Consider the following 26,496-nt stretch of genomic DNA (forward strand, 5'->3'; position numbering starts at 1 on the left):
CTAACATAGGATCACAATTTGCTGATACTCCTTGGTACGCTGACATAGCCAACTACCTAGTTGCTGGAGTAGTACAGAGAGGAATGAGTACATCCCGAAGAAGGAAGTTCTTCAGGGATGCTAAGTACTACTAGTGGGAAGATCCGTACCTATTCAGAATTTGCCCTGATCAGATAATCATGAGGTGCGTAGATGAGAAACAAGCAACAGGGATTCTTCACCAATGTCACCACGGACCAATTGCAGGACATCATGGAGTAAACTTAACCGCAAGAAAAGTCTACAAATCAGGATTTTATTGGCCGTCTATATTTCGAGATGCGCAAGAGCTTGTAAAGCATTGCGATGCATGCCAAAGGTAAGGTATTATCTCTATGAAGTATGAGATGCCTCGAACTAATATCCAAGCTTGTGAGATCTTCGATATACATGGATTAGACTTTATGGGGCCATTCCCTAAGTCTAATGGGAAAGAATATGTCCTCGTAGCAGTTGATTACATCTCCAGATGGGTCGAAGCCCAAGAATTTCCAACAGATGATGCCAAGGTCGTCACCAACTCCCTGAAAAGACTCTTCTGTCGATTCGGAGCTCCCCGCGCTATAATAAGTGATAGAGGCACACACTTCTGTAACACCCAGTTTATGAAGGTGATGCAACAATATGGAGTTAACCATACAATGTCCACTGGCTATCATCAGCAGACTAACGGACAAGCAGAGGTCACTAACAGAGCACTCAAGAGAATTCTAGAATGCACCATCGGCCATCATGGGAATAAATGGGCCGAGTAACTAGACGATGCTTTGTGGGCATTCCGGACTGCTTACAAGAATCCTCTAGGAACTACACCCTACCGCATAATCTATGGGAAAGCCTGTCACCTTCCTCTGGAACTAGAGTATAAAGCTCTCTGGGCGCTGAAAACCTGTAACCTTGATCCTTCAGTAACCGCTAGGCATCGAAAGATGCAGATGAATGAACTTACTGAATTAAGAGACCAAGCTTACGAGACGTCATATATCTACAAGGATGCAAAACTAATACCTACAAAGTTCTCTCCTGGAGATAAAGTTCTACTCTTTAATTCTCGATTCAAGAAGTTCGCTGGAAAATTCAGATCAAGATGGAGTGGGCCATACAAAGTTATACATGGTTTTCCACAAGGAGCCTTAGAATTAGAAGGGCCCACTGGCAACTTCAAAATCAACGGTCACTGACTAAAAGTTTATCTAGAAGACACGACAAGGAGGAGCATCTCTTCTCCTTTGATCCATTCTGAAGACATACCAGGAAAAGTCGAGCTCTGACGACTTGATAAACAAAGCGCTCTTGGGAGGCACCCCTTGCTTATACTTTTTATTAATTTTTATTATTATTTTCAGTTTACAAAAGTATTATCTCTATGCACTAACCCTAAGCGCCATACTTGCGCTTAGTACTTACGAGTTTGTTGAATGTATTCAGGCAAAATGCCAAGTTCAGGAGCTTCCTATTATATCCCAGTTCGCAGGAGAAAGACTCCCAGAGTTTACCTATCGGAGAGCAGCACAGATCAGCTTAGGCCATCTACAGGACAGTTAGGTCCAAGGCGTATGATCCTTGAGAATGTTGAGGAGAACATCAGTACGGCACCGCCAGCTCCTCTAGTACGACGCTCCAGGCGTTTAGCTTCGAAACCCGCTGAGTTTCTAGAGCTACTAGAGACACGTGAGCCACAGACTGTAATTCATTATGGAGTCACCTTGAATGACCCAGATGTTACATGGGCATTACTTAGAGACCAGCAGAGACTTTACCGAGCTCTCAGAGCATACCTTCAGAGTGAAGGAATGCCCAATTGTGCTCTAGGGCCTTCGTTATTTAGACTAGCATGTCGTGTTCAGCTAAAACAACAAGCAACTCTCAGGCACACCACTCCAGTCTCAGTCCATTCAGTCACCTCAGCCACCATTCCAACTCACGCTGCTCCCATCATGCCACATGTATTAGCTATTTCAAGTGCCCCAGTTATGGAGATGGTCCCTGTTTGTGAGCTACCTAAGGGCTGCCACTTAGTGACATTGTCTATCTCAGTAGAGCCACCCATGGCCCAGGTTTTTGAGATTACCGGGAACATCCCAGATGAGGAGCCATTTCCGAGGCTATCACACCTGGAGTTGCAATCAGACCTTTGTCTAGACACGCTTTTGAGTCCAGAGTTGGATGCAGGACAGTCGCTTGAGTATTTTCTGAGAGACTTGAGGATGACGATTATCTCTTCGGACCTAATGGATACTTCGCAGACACTGATCAACACATTGGCCAGGATAGTATTCCGTAGACTACTTTATTTTCTTTTTAGTTTTATCTTTTCAAAGCATTGTATAAAAACTTATATATCTAGTGGAAATACTACTCTCTTTTTTGTTCTTCATGCAAAATTTTATCAAAGAGACTGGTCCTTTCCAGCATTAGGAGCTCGACCATAGGAAAGCCCAGCACTAAGAGAGTAACCGGATCATAGGGAAGTAATGTTTCCTCAAATCTCTTTCAATTATCACACACTAAAATCTCTAAGTGTGGGGTCATCCCCGGACCAAAATTGGAGATTCTAGAAACACTGTCCTTAATTTATAAAATATTCAATTTTAGAGAACATTAGGGACAATGTTCTTCTAAGTATGGGGTATTGGGTTAAGGTTAAAGGACAAGTAACCGTAAAATGCCAAAGTTTTGAAAAATTCTTTTGTCTAAAAGTGACTAGCAAGGAATATTTAGGTAATTTCGAAAAATTCTTACCTCGTCTTACCTAAAAGATTCTATAAAATTGCTAGAAATCAATTTTTGGAATATTTACTAGAACGGAACAATTAAGCTAAAACTCATGATTTACGTCAAAAGATTTATTTCAAAAAAATATGTCAAAGGCTACACATGACCAAACACGAACCTAACTCCCAAAAAGTGAGGACTCTTGGACCCAAAGTATTTGTATGACCCATCAAATCTGCAGTACTTTGTCAATTCAATTGATGAGCATGCCGGTGTACGGTTTAAGTTAGAACTTGGTTTTGACATACGTTTCAAAGCCAATAGTTAGTAAGCGCCATACGTGGTGCAGGTGCGATACTCCTTCCGAAATCATTATGAATAGAGAAAACGAAAAGCCATCCGTTTTCATTTCCACTCCATGCAATTTAAACCGACCAACTCACATAAAGAGTTGATGAATCAGAAATATCCACCCCAAATTCACTCCCAAAATACATTACCCGTTCACCTTCATTCCCTTTCCGCCTATCAAAAGATCTAGAGATTGATAAGGAGATAGATCAACCAAATTTGCTTCAAAAGCACTTGTTAAAAGATTCCGAACCCTTGAGTGTTTTTGATAAGTCAAAGACCTATTTTTGGTGAATTATCACTTTCTCTCTGGGCACCAGGAACAAATAACAAAAGTTATGAAGAAAGGGTATGCTAAAAAAATAAAACTAAATAAATAAAATAAAAAAACAAAAAATTTTAAGAAAGAGAAAAGTCTCTAAATAAATGCAAGAAAAACCCGAGGAGTTGTCCAAAAAAGGATTGCCGGAAGAGCCAAGAAAAATTCTAGACAAATCTTAGTAAAATCCGCATCTTCCGAAGAAACTCTTACGGAATTTAAGCCATTCTCTATCCAAAAATTGATACTCTGAAGAATCGAAATCTATCAATTCTCTCTTTAAATCAAAAGATCTGGATACCTTTCACCATTCCATAAACTCCTCAACCAACCCTATAACCCGTCTTCCTCTTGAAGGAATGCCTAGGAAGAAGATCAGTGCCGTTCTTACTTAACCGGTGGAGATATCAATGCTTTACCAAGCCTATGATGTGAACTGTTACACAACTGGCTTCTGAGCGATAATACAACTAGATTAGGGCACCCTAAACATTTGAGTGGTATGAGTGATCCGCCAGTTGAGATAACCCGTCATAATCCATAAGGACGAATACAATAACATATGATTACATTGCGAGGTATATTTGACCTCTATATGATACATTTGCAAACATTGCATTCGTTTTAAAAGACAAACTTTCAATACATAGAAAGTTGACAGGCATGCATACCATTTCATAATATCCCACTATAAATGACCTAATCTGTCATTTACTTAATATAATCTTTATTGAACTCAATGACTTGAATGCAACGTCTTTTGAAATATGCCATGAATGACTCCAAGTAATTTCTCTAAAATGAGCAAATGCACAGCGAAAGATTTCTTTCAAACCTAAGAATAAACATGCTTTAAAGTGTCAATCAAAAGGTTGGTGAGTTCATTAGTTTATCATCAATATTCATTTCCATCATTTTTAATAAACCACAAGATTTTCATTTCCATTTCTCATAAATATACATCCCAAACATAGAGATGAAAATCATTTATATGGTGAATACCTGGTAATCGACCTTAACAAGATGCATATAGAATATCCCCATCATTCCGGGACTCCATTCGGACATGATAAATTCTAAGTACTAAAGCAGTTCAAATTCTCTGACTGTGGCTTGTTAGTGCCCATAGATCTATCTTTAGGATTCGCGTCAATTAGGGGCCAGTTCCCTAATTCTTAGATTACCAGACTAAAAAGGGGCATATTCAATTTCGATAATTCAACCATAGAATGTAGTTTCGATTACTTGTGTCTATTTCGTAAAACATTTATAAAAGAAGCGCATGTATTCTCAGTCCCAAAATTATATATTGCAAAAGCATTTAAAAGGGGAGCAAATGAAACTCACCATATTGTATTTTGTAGTAAAAATACATATGATGACATTGAACAATGCAAGTTTGGCCACAGATTCACGAACCTATATTAAGTGTATATATATATATATATTTATATGTTGGTCAAAATCTGTCTAATAAACTAAGTCAGGTCATAGTGTATCACAATTCAAATGCTTGAGACCGATATGCAAAAGTCATTAAAAATCACTTTGACCCAAAAATAATCTCCAAAATCTATACATTTTTAATATATAAATTAAATATCGTCATTTTATATATTTAAATATATTTATTAAATTTTCTTAGAGTAAATAATACGAATCATTTATAAAAATTTATATTAAAATTTATATATGATAGGAATATACTTTTATATATCTCGAGTACTAAAATTTATATAATTCACTCAAAATCATAAAAATATAATGGTATGTATTATTACAATAATTATATTACGTGTGGTAAAAAGAATATATTTGCAGTACATAATTATAAAATAATATCGATAATAATAATAATGAGTAAAAGTTGTATTATTTTGTATTTATAATATTAATTAATAAAAATATTTTTATTTACTAATGATAGTTTAATTTTGATAATAAATAATAATCTTTTGTAATAATTATAATAATATCATTACTGATAATGGTAAAAATATATAGTCATGTTAATGATAATAATATTGATAATAATATGGTTGTTATCAATAATAAAAATGATAATGAAAATATAAGTTTTAAGATTTAAAATAATATTTTCTAACAAACATGATATTTTTAATAATAACGATTTTCAATAATAACGATATCAATCAATAATAATATTATTTTAAAATAATACTTCTATGATAATTTTTAATAATAATAATACTAAAATGATAATAATAGTAATATTTTATAATAATAATGATATTTCTATTAAAAATGATAGTTCAAATAATATGATAATTTTAATATTAATGATACTTTTAATAATAATAATAACGATAAAAAATAATAAAATGATAGTTTTGATAAAAAAAATATTAATTATTTTAATAATAATAATAATAATAATAATAATAATAATAACAACCTTAATGATAATAATGATTGTAATACTAATAAAAATTACAATTTTTAATAATAACACTTATAACTATGATGTTAATAATAATAGTAATAATAATAATTAGATAATAATAATTAGATAATAATAATAACGACGATAATAATGACGATGGTAATAATAATAATAATCATTTTTAATAATAATACCAAGATTAATGATAATTCAGTTGATTATATCTTCTAATCCGTTCATCGAAACCCTAAAAGTTATTAATTTTTCGTCAGGTTTCCAACGACATGAATATCATATACCTTATATCAGTAGCATGTGTAACAAATTCGTGATTTATCATAAACTATATAACGATGAAATTAAACATACAAGCATGCATAATCATATATACTCGAGCACTAGTCAGGGATACACTATTTATGTATAAAAGATAGAATATGAATGCTCACGTATCAATATTGTGATTCAATATTGTAGGAAAGTACGTAGCCGCAACGAAAAATGATAAACACTAGTTTGACCTCACGAGCATACCCCTGAACCATACCCATAACCTCCATAGCTATAACCCATAATTTCCTTAGCTATACCCAGCTCGAAAAACACACTTTGAAAACATGCGAGCAGAACCTCATCGTAGTATTTTATGTATAATACTATTAATAATAATAATACTAATATAACTAGATTAATAATAATATTTAATAATAATAATAAAAATAATAATAATAATAAAATAAATAATATAAGGAGTAATATGTAGATCAGAGAGATATCGAATGAAAAACTAGAACCAGCTCGAGTTGCTTTTATAGAAGAATTTGGTCACTTACACCCCATGCGGTCGTATGAGGTTTCTTCCTCATGGCCATGTGATCGCATGGCACTAGTTCCCAGCTCACATCCTACTTAATGCTCTGCCAACACTCGTTAATTATTATAATATATAAATAATTATATAATCTATATAATTATTCATATATTATATTATATTTACATACTTAGTAAAATTATAATTTTAGTCTTGATGACTTGTACGATGTCACTCGACTTATGTCCCAGTTTCGGTTTCTCGAACGCTATCTCGTACGCTTAGAAAACTAGCACTATACCTTACGCGACGTGTACCTTTATCAGTAATTAGACTTAAATCAATGAAAAACTATCCCACTCAAAGTGTAACTTAAACGTTAGAGTGTTTTGGTCATTTGCTTCTTTAAATCGACTACTCGATATTTGTTAAAATATATTAAATAATATTATTTAAAATCTTTATTATAAGAAAAATAAATATAATCAATTAGTTATTGATAATGCTAAAAACGAACATATATTTCATAGCATTATCCTTCCAGAAAGACAAGCTTTTAGTTACTATTGTTCTATTTTTATGTAATAATCGTTTAAATAAATAAGTGCGAAGACAAAAGAAGAAAACGACGATTTGAAGACGCAAATGACCAAAAAGCTAAAAAGTACAAAGTACAATCCAAGTGGTTCAATTTATTGATGAGAAACGCCTAAAAATGACAAGAGTACAAGCCGCGAAACTCAAAGTACAAGATATCTAAGCGTACGAAAAGGCGTTCGAAAATCCGCAACTGAGACATGAACCAACTTTCAGCGCGCGACGTAACGGACGAAAAATTATAAGTCAATTATGCACAAGAATATAATATAATATATAATTAATTATATATATTATTATATATTATAATTATACGCATCCCACGTTTCGGATTTGATCAATGAGCTGGAATCCAGAGCTCCGCACTCGCGGAACTGTGAGGAACAAAACCTCCGCACTCGCGGAGTTACACAGTGATCGAGTAGGCCTATAAAACGCAACGAATTCTGCTCGATCAAACACACCATTTTTCTATCTATCTCTCTCAATTTATATTTATATTTATATTTTATAATTTTCATTTTCATTTTAAGTTAATAATAATAAGGTTATTGTAAGAATGTTTTAAGGTTTTGTAAGTCGAAACTCTGTCCGTGTAACGCTACATGATTAAATACCACTGTAAGCTATGTTCTTCCTTTTTAAATTAATGTCTCGTAACTAAGTTATTATTATGCTTATTTGAGCCGAAGTAATCGTGATGTTGGGCTAAAATATTAAGACGGGGTTATTGGATTTTGTACCATAATTCGGGTTTGGACAAAAGACCGACACTTGTGAACATTGGGCTATGACTATTAATAGGTGGGGGGTATTGTCTAATCGAATGACAATTCGTTGAAACCTGTTGTGTAACATCCCGCATTTTTCCGTTAAATTATTTTAACGCCCGTCTTTTTCTTTTTAAATAATACCTTTCGTTATTTAAATTCGTACTTTTCGTTGACTAACGTCCTAATATCTCCGTTATTTAATTATAACATCTCTCGGTCACTCGAGCGTTTTTAAAATATTCGTTTGGTTAATTCACGAACCCGCACCCGAACTAGAGGGACTAAACTTGCAAAGAGGCCAAAGATTTGACTAGGTCAACTAGTCAAACCTTCAACCTCCTCCTCTCATTTCTCTCTTTCTCTTCTCTTTCATACTTCCATTTTCTCTCAATAACTCAAACAAGAAATCATCATCTAAATCCGGATCAAGAGGCAAACATCAAAACAAATTACATTTTCGTGATCCTCTCTTCATCCTCTACAATTTGATACCAACTTCATCTCGTTTGGGTAACATTTCTAAAACTCTAGATTTCTCTAAATTCGTGTTTTTGATTTGAAATGGTGTTAGTTAGTGTCTATGGCTCAAGTCTAACATGAATATATGTTTGGTTTGCTCGATTTGTTGTTTTTGGAGTAACTAGCATGAACTTGAAATGGGTTTGCTTAATCCTTGATTTTGGATGAGTTAATGTTGTTAGATTGTTAAAGTGCATGTTTTAATTGTGTTACTAGTATCACTAGCTTCGTTTTGATGCGTAGGTTGATTAAGAAAACTTCAAAAACATGAATATTGATTTTGTGATGTTTGACTAGGGTTTGATAGTTCTTGACATGAACTTTTGATGCTTGAATGCCATGGAATGTTAATTGTTAGTGATTAGTTGTAATGTATGCTTAATTACCTTCGAAACGGCATATCATATGTGTAAATTGGATTCCCGGAACTTAAAATGCATATTGATGAACTTGAGGCTTTGAAATGAGCGTTTATTGATCACATGACGAGAATTCGATTGTTGTAAATGATGTTTTTGTTTGAGGATTTGTGTTTAGTTGTGTTCCTTGTCAAAAGAGCTTTCCAACGGTATAAGATACGTCTTCTAATTGTTTGCGGTTTGCGTTTTGCGTTTGTTTGAAGTTTTTACCAAGACTTGAACCTTGAAAACGACCTGACACCAGACCATGTGTTATGTCGCGGCGCGACACCCCTTGCCGCGGCGCGACATTTGCCTTGTCCAGATTCTGTCCAACTTTTCCATTTTATCAAAAATGTTTGCCATGTTCTAGACCTCCAATTCACATGCAACTTGTTTTAACATGCTTATATATGAATAACTAGCATAGAAAATTTGTCCGAGACCCGACCCGAACGTGTTGACTTTTTCGTTGACTTTGACCAAGTTTGACTTTTAGTCAAACTTAACCAAACTTTTATGCAATCTTCCTAACATGCTTTTATACTTGATTCTTGCATGAAACTTGGCAACGTGATTCACATGCTATACTATTCGAGTCGTAACGAGCCATAGGACTAATTGAACACATTTCACCCGACCTTGTGTCGTAACCGGTTAATTGATATAACTTACTTGTTTAGGTCAAGGCTAAGCAACTTTCATGCACACGTTTACTTGTTGAAGTACTTTTATACTCGTGCACTCGAGGTGAGATCATAGTCCCACTTTTACTCTTTTTGAACTTATATTGGGATGAGAAAACATAAACGATTCTTTTGAACTAAGTGAACACAAGAACGGGAAAACAAACATTCTACATACGAGTTTAGAACAAAATCCTCAATTCGATTATCATTAGTTACACTTGCCGGGTGTAAGCGAGAACTTATGTTATATGGCCATATGGGTTGACAACCCTCATCCTTGACGGTTCGCTACCGTCTACGGATGAAATATATTTTCGAGAATCAGTGTTTGTTCTAGCACTAAGTGATGGGGTATACAATGGAAGGAATGTTAAGCTTTGATAATTGGGTGCTCGTGAAACAAACTTTTGGAATGTATTACTATTAGTTCATTGATGCAAATCTTGTGGTTCACTTGTACTTACTTACTTAAACCTATGATTTCACCAACGTTTTCGTTGACAGATTTCTATGTTTTTCTCAGGTCTTGCACGATATGTGAAACATGCTTCCGCTTACTATTTGATACTTGCATCCGATGTCGAGTATACATGCATTTCATGGAGCGTCTTTTGACTTTACGTTAAACCGTGTCGCCTAGATTTCAATCGTATCTATAACGTTGTAACTTAACTTTTGGTTGAACAATTCTTGTAAACTTTGAAACAATCCTTATTTTGAAATGAAGGCGACATATTTTGGTCAAACGTTATCTTAAAGACTTATAATCAGGTAATGGGACCCACGTAGCCGACGCCGTCACTTGACGATTTGTCGGGGTCGCTACAGTTGGTATCAGAGCCTTGGTTGTAGGGATTTAGAGTTCATTTGTGTCCACCCCGAGTCATAGGGTACATAGGTGAATCTAGACTACAACCGGCATATAGACTGAAGTAGGAATTATTTGACAAATTGTGCATTTATACTCGAACTCTTCTATCATATCTGACTTGTATTCGATCTTGATCTTACGTTGATAAATTTTGTTGATGCGCCACCTTGACTTTATGAAGTAATGTTAAATGCACATGAGAATCAGGGTAATATAATTTCCGGGATTATATTACGGTGATTCACATGGACGTTCCGACATTATGACATAAAGAATTTAAGGCGAGTCAAGGAAAATTTTTCTCTCTATCCTTATTCCATACTCCGGTTAGTATTGTTGAAAATACTAACCAACGATATTCTTGTGTCATGAAGGAACAATGGCTCACCAAGGTCAACACAACACTCCTCTCGAAACTCTTGAACAAGCTCTTCAACGAATGATAACCACCGCCGTGGGTACGGCCGTGGCCGATCACTTTTCTAACAACAACAATCATGGAGCCGGTAATTCAAGCGAAGGTTGCTCCTACAAGAACTTCATGAAGTACAATCCTCCCACTTTCGATGGAACCGGAGGACCGGTTACTCTCACCCGATGGTTTGAACAAATGGAGACCGTTTTTAACACAAGCGGTTGTCGAGACCAAGATAAGGTCAAGTTTTCCACCCTCACTCTTACCGGTATCGCTCTCTCATGGTGGAACACGTATGTACAATCAGTGGGTATCGATGAAGCCCTTACACTCTCTTGGACCGAATTAAGAGAAAGAATGATCACCGAATACTTCCCGCGCGATGAGACTCGAAGGCTCGAGCAAGGGCTAAGGAATTTAAGAACGGTCGGGAATGACCTCGGAGCTTATAATCAACGGTTTACCGAACTAGTCTCAATGTGTCCGAATCTCATGACTCCCGAATCCCTAAGAGTCGGACTTTACATGGATGGCCTCCCTAAGAGCATTCAACACGGGGTAATGACATCCCAACCCACTAACCTACAAGAGGCTTTAACAAAGGCCCACCAAACTTTAGAAACGGTGAATGAAATGGAAGCACCGGCACCAATGGTCGAGAACCACTCGAGTAACAACAAAAGAAAATGGGAAGCCTCGCAACCAAGCAACCACAACAATAACAACCTCTCCAAGAAGCCTCTCACCCCCGGCGGCAAGAAAGGGTATGCCGGAAATCTACCTTATTGTAACAAGTGTCGCAAACATCATTTTGGTGAGTGTGGCAAACCATTTTGCATCAAGTGTCACATAAGTGGACATGTGGCCCATGCCTGTAAGAGTACCGCTACCGTCGCTCGAAAGGTGCCCAACGCACACAGGACGGGTGCTTGCTTCGAATGTGGCCAACTGGGTCATTTTAGGAATGTGTGCCCAAATAAGAAAATCAACCCCAACGCACGCCGTTGAACCTTCGACATCGACACCAAGGATGCCCGGAACGACGATGGACTAGTAACGGGTACGTTTCTTCACAACAAACCGTATATTTCATACTTGTTCGATTCGATTACCGCTAGACGTTTTATAACCAAGGATTTGACTCATGCTCTTTATATTCCACCTCTTTCCCCCAGATACTACTTAGACGATTTAAGTGACCGACGGAAAAATATTGTGTGCCTATAAATTTTATTGGAGGAAATACGTTAAGACTTTTGACTTGACACCTATAGAACTAGGGAGCTCGGAACCTATTCGTTAAAAAAAAAAAAAAAAAAAAAAAAAAAAAATGTGTTTCCCCATCATCTTGTATAGATTATTGTGGACTGAGTAATTTTCGGTTGGAAACCGATACCCTCTCCCTCGCATCCATGACCTCATGATTATTTGCACGAATCCCGTATGTTCCAAATCGACCTCCGTTCCGGTTATCATCAATTGGGGGTTAAGTGAGACGATGTCTCCTAAGCCATCTTCCGAACTCACAACGTTAGTTGTAAATCTCTCTTAGTACCATTCGATTTATTTAGGACTCTGTCCGTATTCATGAACCTCCTAAACCACGTATGCAAACTTATCTAGACAAATCGGTTATCGTATTTATAGATGACATCTTGAGTTATTTAAGTAAAGAAGGAAAACGAACAACATCACCATCTTACGCTCGAACTTTTGAGAAAAGAGCAATTTTATACCAAATTCTCCGAGTGAGAATTTCTGTTGAACGAAGTCCAATTTTCTAGACCATGAAGTTAATGGTCAAGGCATTACAATCAATCTCGAAATCAAGCCACATGTAATCAGGAAACTCTCCCAACTCAGACTTGTATTCGTAAAAATCTTAGATCTCACCGGTTGTTACCGAAGATTCATTTCTGACTTTTCTCGTATTACACGACTTTAATCTCTCCGCGATCGAACCTTGAGCGTGATTCTTCACACCAACATTTCTAGCTAAATTCGTACAACACCAGATGGGACTCAAATATGGAAATATTTCTACTTGGATGCCGAAAGGCATACTCCCTCGACTCGAAATCAACGGGACGGAAATTCGTTATTTTGCACGAAGAATTCGAATACTAAATTGTGGATCCGATCAATTTTCTCGTCATCACATACCACGCTACATATCTCTGTTATTTCACCGTTACCGTCTGATATTACTGGAACTTAAGATAACACACGATCCAATGATACTTCACTCTTCTTTGACTTAATGTCATTGTGTTTCTAATAATCGGCCAACTATTATTCAACCCCGAACTAAACAACTACGTGTACGATCTCGTTTCTCTTTCAGACTTCAACTTTTGACAACTAGAGGCACGATATGGCAACCTCGAGATGTAAGCTCATCCTATTCTAAGTCCTCATTTCACTCCTATCTTTATCGCTCACATTTCCGTTTAAGGAAACTCCTTGTAACATTTCTCCATGGATAGAGAAACTCCTCATATTACATTAGTATTCGCCACGAGGGTGAATAGTCCTAACGAACATTTTTCTAACCCTAACTGACTTGTTCAAACATATCTTAAGAGATTCTATTCCAACACGGTGTATCCTTGTCAATTATCCCGTATCGAAATACTCGTTTCACTTCTAGTTTTACAAGAAACCTTGGAGACCCGCTTAGACATGAGTACCGCGTACCACCCACAAACCGATGAACCAAGCAAACGAACGATTTACGTCTTGAAAAGACATGTCACGAACTCGTATTGTCACCTTTAGTAGATCACTCTTACAACAGTAGTTACCACTCGTGTGTTCGCACGCACTTTCCGAAACCCCATATGACTGCTAATGTCATACCCCTGTTCATTTAACCAAAGCATCAACCACCGAAATCTGAACTCCATCAAGAAACAACAATTGAGATCGTTCAAGTCCGAGAAGGGCTCGAGACAACCCATTGTCGCCAGAAGAGTTATACCAAACTTAGAGGAGAACCTCACAAATCCCAGTGTGTAACCGCGTAATATTGAGAACCCGCACCTTGGAAGGGTGTAATCCGTTTCGGGAATCAGGGAAAGTTAAACCCGCGACATGTTAACCCTTTTGAAACCTTGGGGCGTATTGGAACCGCTCCCTACCGTTTAGAACTTCCGACTCAATTAAGTTTCCGTTTACCCTACATTTCGTGTAACAAACTTAGAAACGTGTCCTGCGGAACAGGAACGTGCAATCCTGCTGGATACATCAACTATCGATGACAAACTTCTCTTCATAGGAAAACCAGTTGAAACCGGGGATCGTAAAAACCGAACCTTAATGCAACGTAAAACCCTGACTATCCAAATTCATGAGAACCCTCAAGAACGTACTTTCACTTATTCATAGCATTGACAACGTAAAGTCTCGAGTAAGAGATATCGACTACTACTTCCAACTAAATTTCGGGACGAAATTTCTTTTGAGGTGTGGATAATGTAACATCCCGCATTTTTCCGTTAAATTATTTTAACGCCCGTCTTTTTCTTTTTAAATAATACCTTTCGTTATTTAAATTCGTACTTTTCGTTGACTAACGTCCTAATATCTCCGTTATTTAATTATAACATCTCTCGGTCACTCGAGCGTTTTTAAAATATTCGTTTGGTTAATTCACGCACCCGCACCCGAACTAGAGGGACTAAACTTGCAAAGAGGCCAAAGATTTGACTAGGTCAACTAGTCAAACCTTCAACCTCCTCCTCTCATTTCTCTCTTTCTCTTCTCTTTCATACTTCCATTTTCTCTCAAGAACTCAAACAAGAAATCATCATCTAAATCCGGATCAAGAGGTAAACATCAAAACAAATTACATTTTCGTGATCCTATCTTCATCCTCTACAATTTGATACCAACTTCATCTCGTTTGGGTAACATTTCTAAAACTCTAGATTTCTCTAAATTCGTGTTTTTGATTTGAAATGGTGTTAGTTAGTGTCTATGGCTCAAGTCTAACATGAATATATGTTTGGTTTGCTCGATTTGTTGTTTTTGGAGTAACTAGCATGAACTTGAAATGGGTTTGCTTAATCCTTGATTTTGGATGAGTTAATGTTGTTAGATTGTTAAAGTGCATGTTTTAATTGTGTTACTAGTATCACTAGCTTCGTTTTGATGCGTAGGTTGATTAAGAAAACTTCAAAAACATGAATATTGATTTTGTGATGTTTGACTAGGGTTTGATAGTTCTTGACATGAACTTTTGATGCTTGAATGCCATGGAATGTTAATTGTTAGTGATTAGTTGTAATGTATGCTTAATTACCTTCGAAACGGCATATCATATGTGTAAATTGGATTCCCGGAACTTAAAATGCATATTGATGAACTTGAGGCTTTGAAATGAGCGTTTATTGATCACATGACGAGAATTCGATTGTTGTAAATGATGTTTTTGTTTGAGGATTTGTGTTTAGTTGTGTTCCTTGTCAAAAGAGCTTTCCAACGGTATAAGATACGTCTTCTAATTGTTTGCGGTTTGCGTTTTGCGTTTGTTTGAAGTTTTGACCAAGACTTGAACCTTGAAAACGACCTGACACCAGACCATGTGTTATGTCGCGGCGCGACACCCCTTGCCGCGGCGCGACATTTGCCTTGTCCAGATTCTGTCCAACTTTTCCATTTTATCAAAAATGTTTGCCATGTTCTAGACCTCCAATTCACATGCAACTTGTTTTAACATGCTTATATATGAATAACTAGCATAGAAAATTTGTCCGAGACCCGACCCGAACGTGTTGACTTTTTCGTTGACTTTGACCAAGTTTGACTTTTAGTCAAACTTAACCAAACTTTTATGCAATCTTCCTAACATGCTTTTATACTTGATTCTTGCATGAAACTTGGCAACGTGATTCACATGCTATACTATTCGAGTCGTAACGAGCCATAGGACTAATTGAACACATTTCACCCGACCTTGTGTCGTAACCGGTTAATTGATATAACTTACTTGTTTAGGTCAAGGCTAAGCAACTTTCATGCACACGTTTACTTGTTGAAGTACTTTTATACTCGTGCACTCGAGGTGAGATCATAGTCCCACTTTTACTCTTTTTGAACTTATATTGGGATGAGAAAACATAAACGATTCTTTTGAACTAAGTGAACACAAGAACGGGAAAACAAACATTCTACATACGAGTTTAGAACAAAATCCTCAATTCGATTATCATTAGTTACACTTGCTGGGTGTAAGCGAGAACTTATGTTATATGGCCATATGGGTTGACAACCCTCATCCTTGACGGTTCGCTACCGTCTACGGATGAAATATATTTTCGAGAATCAGTGTTTGTTCTAGCACTAAGTGATGGGGTATACAATGGAAGGAATGTTAAGCTTTGATAATTGGGTGCTCGTGAAACAAACTTTTGGAATGTATTACTATTAGTTCATTGATGCAAATCTTGTGGTTCACTTGTACTTACTTACTTAAACCTATGATTTCACCAACGTTTTCGTTGACAGATTTCTATGTTTTTCTCAGGTCTTGCACGATATGTGAAACATGCTTCCGCTTACTATTTGATACTTGCATCCGATGTCGAGTATACATGCATTTCATGGAGCGTCTTTTGACTTTACGTTAAACCGTGTCGCCTAGATTTCAATCGTATCTATAACGTTGTAACTTAACTTTTGGTTGAACAATTCTTGTAAACTTTGAAACAATCCTTATTTTGAAATGAAGGCGACATATTTTGGTCAAACGTTATCTTAAAGACTTATAATCAGGTAATGGGACCCACGTAGCCGACGCCGTCACTTGACGATTTGTCGGGGTCGCTACATGTTGAACCTATCTTCAAATTAGTTAATCTAATAATTATTAAAATGATTATGAATGCCCTATTTAGTGACGTTTATAAGACATCGTTTACAATCATTTAATTAATCAATTGGATTGGGTAATTGATTATTCATTATGGCCAAAGTGAATAAATTAATGTATCATGGACTAATTAAAACAGGGGTGGATTACATACAAGGATAATTGGTGTAATTGTTAACAAAGTATTAAAACCTTGGATTAAATGCAGTCGATAACCTGGTGTAATTATTAACAAAGTATTAAAACCGTGTTACAATTCGAATCCCTAATTAGTTGGAATATTTGACTTCAGGAATAAGGTTAATTTGACGAGCATTTTATAATTATAACCGATGGACTATTATGGACAAAAACCAGATAGGTATCAAATAAACCAGGACAAAGGACAATTAACCTAGGGTAATAAATTAAAATCAAAATGTCAAACATCATGATTACGGAAGTTTAAATAAGCATAATACTTTTATTTCATATTTCATCGTACCTTTATTTACTGTCATTTTAATTACTGCAATTTACTTTATCGCAATTTAAATTCTGTCATTTATATCATCGTCATTTATCTTTACACTTTATTTAAAATCAACAAACCGGTCATTAAACGGTAAAACCCCATTTAATAATAATAATACTATTATATTACTAATATATATATATATATATATATATATATATATATATATATATATATATATATACAAATATAATTGTTTAAAAATATAGTGTACGCAATAAGCCATCTCCCTATGGAACGAACCGGACTTACTAAAAACTACACTACTCTACGATTAGGTACACTGCCTATAAGTGTTATAGCAAGGTTTAGGTATATCCCATCTATATAAATAAATAAAACTTGTATCATATTTCGCCGTATTTCATATTAAAAATAGTAGTATTTCGTATACACCGCTGCCCACATCAAGTTTTTGGCGCCGCTGCCGTGGACTCGGCGAAACACTATATTTTTAATCTATATTTGTAAAAATATAATCATATATAAGTTTAAAAAAATCTCAAAAATATGAAAAAAAAAGTATATATATATATATATATATATATATATATCTATTTAAGTGTTTAAATTAAAAGAAAATATATTTTATATAATTTATATAAAGTATAAAAGTATTTTTTTAGTTCTTAAAAATATAATTTTAAATATCACTTATATTTTAAATTTTGTAAGAGTTACAAAGTAAAAAAAAAAACAGAAAACTGAACCTGCGAATTTAAGCCTGCACCTCATCTGAGCCTGCATCCTCCGCACTCGCGGAGCCGTCTGACATCTGCAACCTAATACTTGCATTAATTGCAAAATTAGGGTTATAATTATTATTAATTATAATTAGGGTTTATATTTAATATTAAATAGTTTTAGTTTTTAATTAAATTTTGTATTTTTAAGTTATTTCTTAGTTTTATTAATTACTCCCTCCGTCCCACCAGAAGTGTCCACTTTGACTTTTTCCAGTCTTCCTTATTCAACTTTGACTTTAGATATTTTTGTTGGTGTTATATAATATTTGATGAAAGTTATATTAATGAAAACATAACTAAAACTCAATCAATTCATATAATTTTTATCAAATATTATATAACACGAACATAAATATTTATAGTCAAAGTTGACAAATAAAGACTGTCAAAAGTCAAAGTGGACACTTCTGGTGGGACGGAGGTAGTATAAAATTATTACTTTTATAAAATAATAATATAAAAATAATATTTTTATAAAAATTGTACTTTCATAACTTTAAGTTTTTTTTTTTTTTTATATTTCGTATCTTTTTAAACATATAATTCGTAATTTGTATATTTATCATTCGTAATTAGTTTTAAGATTAGTATTTTGCCCTAGTTATTTTTATTTTTAGATTTCTAAGATTTGCCGTAAAATCCCTTAAGTGTTTTTTTTCTTTAGACTAAGACTTAGACGCTTTAGAATTTACGACGTCGCTTATCGCTTTAGTTCAATAAATTTTAGTGCCTATTAAGTTATTGCCGTTTTGGATATAGAATTCCTTTAAGCTTTAATACCTTTAGACGTAAGTTTTAATTCTTAGTTTTTAGGCTTTTAAGTTTCGACGCGCTACTTTCTTATTATTATTTTTTGACATTTTATTTTTTGACATTTTTCGGCGCACTCTTTTTCTTTCTCATTTCTACGCTCTAGTTTTTAGGACATAGAATTTTCTTTATTTTCTTTAAACTTTGACGAAAAATTATTTTAAGCGGTTAAATTAATAGATATCCAAATTTTCTGGTTCGTAGTAATAGTTGGATTTGTTAGTGGCGAGTTGTGGGCTTCCTATTTAAAGGGTCCTGGCTACCTGCTGCATCTATTGGCTATTCGAAACGTGGGCAAAATCAGAAAAGTTTATTAATTTGATAGCTTATATAATTTTTATCTTTTATAACTAATAGGATATTCAGTGAATGCACCGAGCAAAACGTTCACCACCTTTCATACGTTCACCACCTGTAACTCGATCAAGACATCTAGCCAATATTGTCGTCGTTGATTTTTCTTTAGAATCATCATCAAGTCGAACAAGTACTCCAATTCAAATTTCCGATAATCCATTTTTTTGAACCCGACTTCACAAGTGAGAACCCAGAGGATATTCAAGGATAATTCCAAGATCTTGAACCACTAATCATTCCTCCTGAACCACAAAACGTTAAATTAGAATCCTCTAGTGATTCGTATTCAACAAATTCAAATATAGAAATAACAGAACCTCTAAGTATGAAAGACCGAATGAGAGCCACACGCACGGGCCAAGGTCACGCCATTATTAAGCCAGACATTAATGCGCCAGATTATGAAATCAAAGGACAAATCCTACACATGGTAACTAATCAATGCCAATATAGTGGTACGCCGAAGGAAGATCCAAATATACATCTTCGAACCTTTAATAGGATTTGTACTCTATTCAAAATCAGAGAAGTTGAGGATGAACAAATCTATCTCATGTTGTTTCCCTGAACATTAAAAGGAGAAGCCGAAGATTGGCTAGAATCGTTACCTGAAGGAGAGATTGACACATGGGATGTTTTAGTTGAGAAATTTCTTAAAAGATTCTTTCCGGCATCTAAAGCCGTGAGGCTTCAAGGAGAAATTGTTACGTTCACGCAAAAGCCAAATGAAACTCTATATGAGGCGTGGACAAGATTCGGAAAGTTGTTGAGAGGATGTCCTCAGCACGGTTTAGACACTTATCAAATAGTATAAATATTCTACCAAGGTGTCGACATTACTACACGAAAAGACATCGACACAGCAGCTGGTGGTTCCGTTATGAAGAAAACCGCTACCGAAGATCACAAAATTATTGATAATACAGCCTCCCACTTGCATGAGTGGCACCAGGAAAAAGATATTTTTCGTTCATCTAAAGTGGCTAGAACCGATTCTAACCATGACTTCGATTCCGTTTCCGCAAAAATAGATGCTTTCGAGAGACGAATGGAAAAGATGACTAAAGATATTCACGCAATATGAATCAGTTGTGAGAAATGCGGTGGACCACACTTAACAAAAGATTGTCACATAAAGCAAACGATGGAATAACGTGAGAATGTTTCCTACATGAACCAAAGGCCGGGAAATAATTATCAGAATAATTATCAACCACCAAGGCAAACTTTAATCGAAATCAAAACATTCTTTACAATCCAAATGGACCCAATAATAACTCGTACAACCAACAAGGTCCGAATAACCAACCAACTCAAAACAACACTTTCAATAAACAAAGACCTACCTTGTATAAACCACCACAACAAACCGAAGAGAAAAAGCTAAATCTGGAAGAAATGATGGAAAAGCTAATGGAATCTCAAACACAATTTATTACATCTTAAACCCAAAAAAATGAGAGTTTTGATCAGTCATTAAGAACTCAACAATCTTCTATTTTGAATCTAGAAAAACACGTAGGTACTTGTAGTGACCCGAAATTTTCCATGTTGGCCGGTGATTCACGAACGTTAAAACTTGTAAAAACTATATGATGACATATATATGGATATATATATATATATATATATATAGTTAACATGATATTATGATAAGTAAACATATCATTAAGTATATTAACAATGAACTACATATGTAAAAACAAGACTACTAAATTAATGATTTTGAAACGAGACATATATGTAACGATTATCGTTGTAACGACATTTAATGTATATATATCATATTAAGAGATATTCATACATCATAATATCATGATAATATAATAATTTAAAATCTCATTTGATATTATAAACATTGGGTTAACAACATTTAACAAGGTCGTTAACCTAAAGGTTTCAAAACAACACTTACATGTAACGACTAACGATGACTTAACGACTCTGTTAAAATGTATATACATGTAGTGTTTTAATATGTATTCATACACTTTTGAAAGACTTCAATACACTTATCAAAATACTTCTACTTAACAAAAATGCTTACAATTACATCCTCGTTCAGTTTCATCAACAATTCTACTCGTATGAACCCGTATTCGTACTTGTACAATACACAGCTTTTAGATGTATGTACTATTGGTATATACACTCCAATGATCAGCTCTTAGTAGCCCATGTGAGTCACCTAACACATGTGGGAACCATAATTTGGAAACTAGCATGAAATATCTCATAAAATTACAAAAATATGAGTAATCATTCATGACTTATTTACATGAAAATAAAATTACATATCCTTTATATCTAATCCATACACCAACAACCAAAAACACCCACAAACACTTTAATTCTTCAATTTTCTTCATCTAATTGATCTCTCTCAAATTCTATCTTCAAGTTCTAAGTGTTCTTCATAAATTTTACAAGTTCTAGTTTCATAAAATCAAGAATACTTCCAAGTTTGCTAGCTTACTTCCAATCTTGTAGAGTGATCATCCAACCTCAAGAAATCTTTCTTATTTATAGTAAGATATCTTTCTAATACAAAGTAATACTCATATTCAAACTTTGATTCAATTTCTATAACTATAACAATCTTATTTCGAGTGAAAATCTTACTTGAACTTGTTTTCGTGTCATGATTCTACTTCAAGAACTTTCAAGCCATCCAAGATCCTTTGAAGCTAGATCTATTTGTATCTTTTCTAGTAGGTTTATCCACAAAACTTGAGGTAGTAATGATGTTCATAACATCATTCAATTCATACATATAAAGCTATCTTATTCGAAGATTTAAACTTGAAATCACTAGAACATAGTTTAGTTAATTCTAAACTTGTTCGCGAACAAAAGTTAATCCTTCTAACTTGACTTTTAAAATCAGCTAAACACATGTTCTATATCTATATGATATGCTAACTTAATGATTTAAAACCTGGAAACACAAAAAACACCGTAAAACTGGACATACGTCGTCGTAGTAACACCGCGGGCTGTTTTGGGTTTGATAATTAAAAACTATGATAAACAGTGATTTAAAAGTTGTTCTTCTGGGGAAATGATTTTTCTTTTGAACATGAAACTATATCCAAAAATCATGGTTAAACTCAAAGTGAAAGTATGTTTTTCAAAATGGTCATCAAGACGTCGTTCTTTCGACTGAAATTACTACCTCTTACAAAAACGACTTAAAACTTATATTTATGACTATAAATCTATACTTTTTCTGTTTAGATTCATAAAATAGAGTTCAATATGAAACCATAGCAATTTTATTCACTCAAAACGGATTTAAAATGAAGAAGTTATGGGTAAAACAAGATTGGATATTTTTTTATTTTTGTAGCTACGGGAAATATTAACAATTCTATACAAATCATATCCTAGCTAACTTATATTGTATTATACATGTATTCTAATATATTATGTAATCTTGGGATACCATAGACACGTATGCAAATATTTTGACATATCATATCAACCCATGTATATATATTATTTGAAACAACCATAGACACTCTATATGCAGTAATGTTGGAGTTAGTTATACAGGGTTGAGGTTGATTCCAAGAATATATATAATTTGAGTTGTGATCTAGCCTGAGACGTGTATACACTGGGTCATAGATTGATTCAAGATAATATATATCGATTTATTTCTATACATCTAACTGTGGACAACTAGTTGTAGATTACTAACGAGGACAGCTGACTTAATAAACTTAAAACATCAAAATGTATTAAAAGTGTTGTAAATATATTTTGAACATACTTTGATATATATGTACATATTTGTTATAGGTTCGTGAATCGACCAGTGGCCAAGTCTTACTTCCTGACGAAGTAAAAATCTGTGAAAGTGAGTTATAGTCCCACTTTTAAAATCTAATATTTTGAGATGAGAATACATGAAGTTTTATAAATGTTTTATGAAATAGACACAAGTAATTGAAACTACATTATATGGGTGAATGATCGAAGCCGAATATGCCCCTTTTGCTTGGTAGCCTAAGAATTAGTAAACCGATTTACTAATTTACGCGAATCCTAAAGATAGATCTATTGGGCCTAACAAACCCCATCCAAAGTACCGGATGCTTTAGTACTTCGAATTCGTTTTTATCACGTCCGAAGGATTTCCCAGAATGATAGGGGATATTCTTATATGCATCTTGTTAATGTCGGTTACCAGGTGTTCACCATATGAATGAATTTTATCTCTATGTATGGGATGTATATTGAAATATGAAATCTTGTGGTCTATTATTATGATTTGATAATATATAGGTTAAACCTATAACTCACCAACATTTTTATTGACGTTTTAAGCATGTTTATTCTCAGGTGATTATTAAGAGCTTCCGCTGTTGCATACTAAAATAAGGACAAGATTTAGAGTCAATGCTTGTATGATATTATGTAAAAAATGCATTCAAGAAACTTATTTTTGATGTAATATATTCTTATTGTAAACCATTATGTAATGGTCGTGTGTAAACGGTATATTTTAGATTATCATTATTTGATAATCTACGTAATGCTTTTTAAACCTTTATCGATAAAATAAAGGTTATGGTTGTTTTAAAAATGAATGCAGTCTTTGAAAAACGTCTCATATAGAGGTCAAAACCTCGTGACGAAATCAATTAATATGGAACGTTTATAATCAATATGAACGGGACATTTCAGTTGGTATCAGAGCGTTGGTCTTAGAGAACCAGAAAATTTGCATTAGTGTGTCTTATCGAGTTTGTTAGGATGCATTAGTGAGTCTGGACTTCGACCATATTTTCTTTAAAAATGATTGCTTAACATTTTTGTTGGAAACTATATATTATTAACATGTAAATATTATGTGATATATTAATCTCTTAACATCTTTGATATTGTGTGATAGATGTCAACCTCTAGCATAAATCCCATTGACTCACCTAATAATAACGAAGAGTGGAATATATATTGGCAAGATTCTCAAGTTCCCGAAGAACCAGAAGAAGAGGAAACGGAACCGGAAGAAGAGGAACCGGAAGAAGAGGAACCAGAAGAAGAGGAACCGAAAGAAGAAGAGGTTTCGGAGGGGGGAATAGTAGGAATCACATAAAACCGGTCAAATAAAAGAAAATCCTCAACCAAAGGACCAAAGTTAATAATGGTCAATGGTGTTTCCGCTAAGGAAGCAAAATATTGGGAAAATTACCAATTTTTCGATGAATCGGATCATGATGAGGATTCCGATGATGTTATAGAAATTACCCCGACCCAATTTAATGAGGCAAAAGAAAATAATAAGGGAAAAGGCATCAAAATAGAGAATTCTGATTCCGACCCCGATGAACTTTATATGTACCGTCAACACCCGTATTTTCAATATCGTGACAATAACCCGAGAACCTCTAAACCACCAGGTTTTTCTAAACCAATGTGGAAAAAAAAACGACTCGTATTAGAGGAACATCATATATTCCTAGAAAATTAGGAAAACAAACCAAGTCCGAAGAAGAAGAAACCAGCGATTCAGATTAGAGGGTTGTAATCATGTTGTGTATTATATGTATTGTAGTATGCTTGTACTTTTATGTTCTATGTAAAAATTGCTTGTATTGTTTGTTAATTATCTTTTACGAATCTAATCCTTGTCTATTTTACAGTATAAAAACAAAATGGACGTTAAGGGTAGACAACCGAATATTTTAGAAGACCTACCAGAGGATATGATTGAGGAAATCTTGTCTAGAGTCGGTCAGAATTCATCAGCACATTTAGTTATAGCGAAATTAACTTGTCAAACATTTGAAAGACTTTCCGAAAATGCCTTAGTTTATATAAGGATTTCCGTTGATAGGTAGGGTATATCACATTGGGGAGACCGTAAGTTACGTCGTGTTTTCTTTAAAGCATTAAATGCAGGGAATCCAAATGCAATTTTACGCTACGGGTTAAGAAACTATTTTGACTCAACATATCCCAACATAGGATTTCGTGAATTAGAAAGAGCTTGTAACATGCAACATAAAGAAGCATGTTATGCTTATAGGTTAGTGATGTTCACTTCTTACCAAAGTGAGAAAAAGAACATCGGATTGCAACTTTTAAATAAAACCTTTCCACAAGTGTAACGACCCGCACTTTTTCGATCGTTCTATACTTATAAGATTAATATTTACATAAATTAAACCTTACGAACATGATAAGCAATCCAAATTGTCGAGATTTATATTTCCGAAAAGAGTTTACACAACGTTTGACCGTCTAGTTTGACCGATGATATCACGAACTATATAACATATGATAATTATACGTTTGTGTATATATATGTATATATACATATTTAACATGATCTAAGAATGTTTTAATATCTCATTTTGTATTAATAACAATAAGTTATAAGTATATTTTAAAACTACTAAATTAAGTTTTCAAAACGATAACTATACGTAATGTTTTTCGACGTAAATACTTATAACCTATATTACTTATACATGCATCGTATAGATATGTATTTTATCACTTTTAAAGGGCTTACATACATAAAACAATATAAGTATATTTATAAAAGATAGCTATATTTGAATCCTCGTTCCGTTTCCTCAAAGATTTCTATACGTATACCTAGAGTATATGTACCCGTATCATACGCAGCTTCTAGATGTATTTACTATTGGTATATACCAATAAAAATCTGCTCCTTAGCAGCCTTAAATGATTAAGAAACATGTGGAACCAACCATTTGTCAAGTAGCATGAATTATTTAGCAAGAAAATAAAGTTAGGTATCTTTTTTTTTTCCTTTATAACCTAAAAACGTTTTTATGCATGCACACCATTTCTTCACCCCATTTTCTCATACTTACACTTCCATTTCTCTCTCAAAATACTCTTAACTTCATACTTGATCATCTCCAAGCATTTTCCCCATCATTTAGCTTCAAAAACCTTACTTAATCACCATAAGAAAACCATACAAAAACACTTCAAGAAATCCTTCCAAGAACACAAACTTACTTCCAATCTTTCATCCAATTCCATCACCCTTTTGGTTCTAGCTTTTTACTCCTCTTTTACAGCAACCTTGTCCAAGGAACTTGAGGTAGAATCTATGTTCATAACCTTATTCGATTCATATATATATAGCTATCTTATTTTGTGGTATAAAATTTTAACAACAAGAACATAGTTTGAATGTTTTCAAACTTGTTTGCAAACTAAATAGATCCTTCTAACTTAACTTTTAAAAATACTTCAAGACCTGTAATATATCATAAATATATGCTAATTTAACAAGGTATAACTTGG

Source organism: Rutidosis leptorrhynchoides, chromosome 5 (assembly GCF_046630445.1).
Source record: "Rutidosis leptorrhynchoides isolate AG116_Rl617_1_P2 chromosome 5, CSIRO_AGI_Rlap_v1, whole genome shotgun sequence".
Lineage (NCBI taxonomy): Eukaryota > Viridiplantae > Streptophyta > Magnoliopsida > Asterales > Asteraceae > Rutidosis > Rutidosis leptorrhynchoides.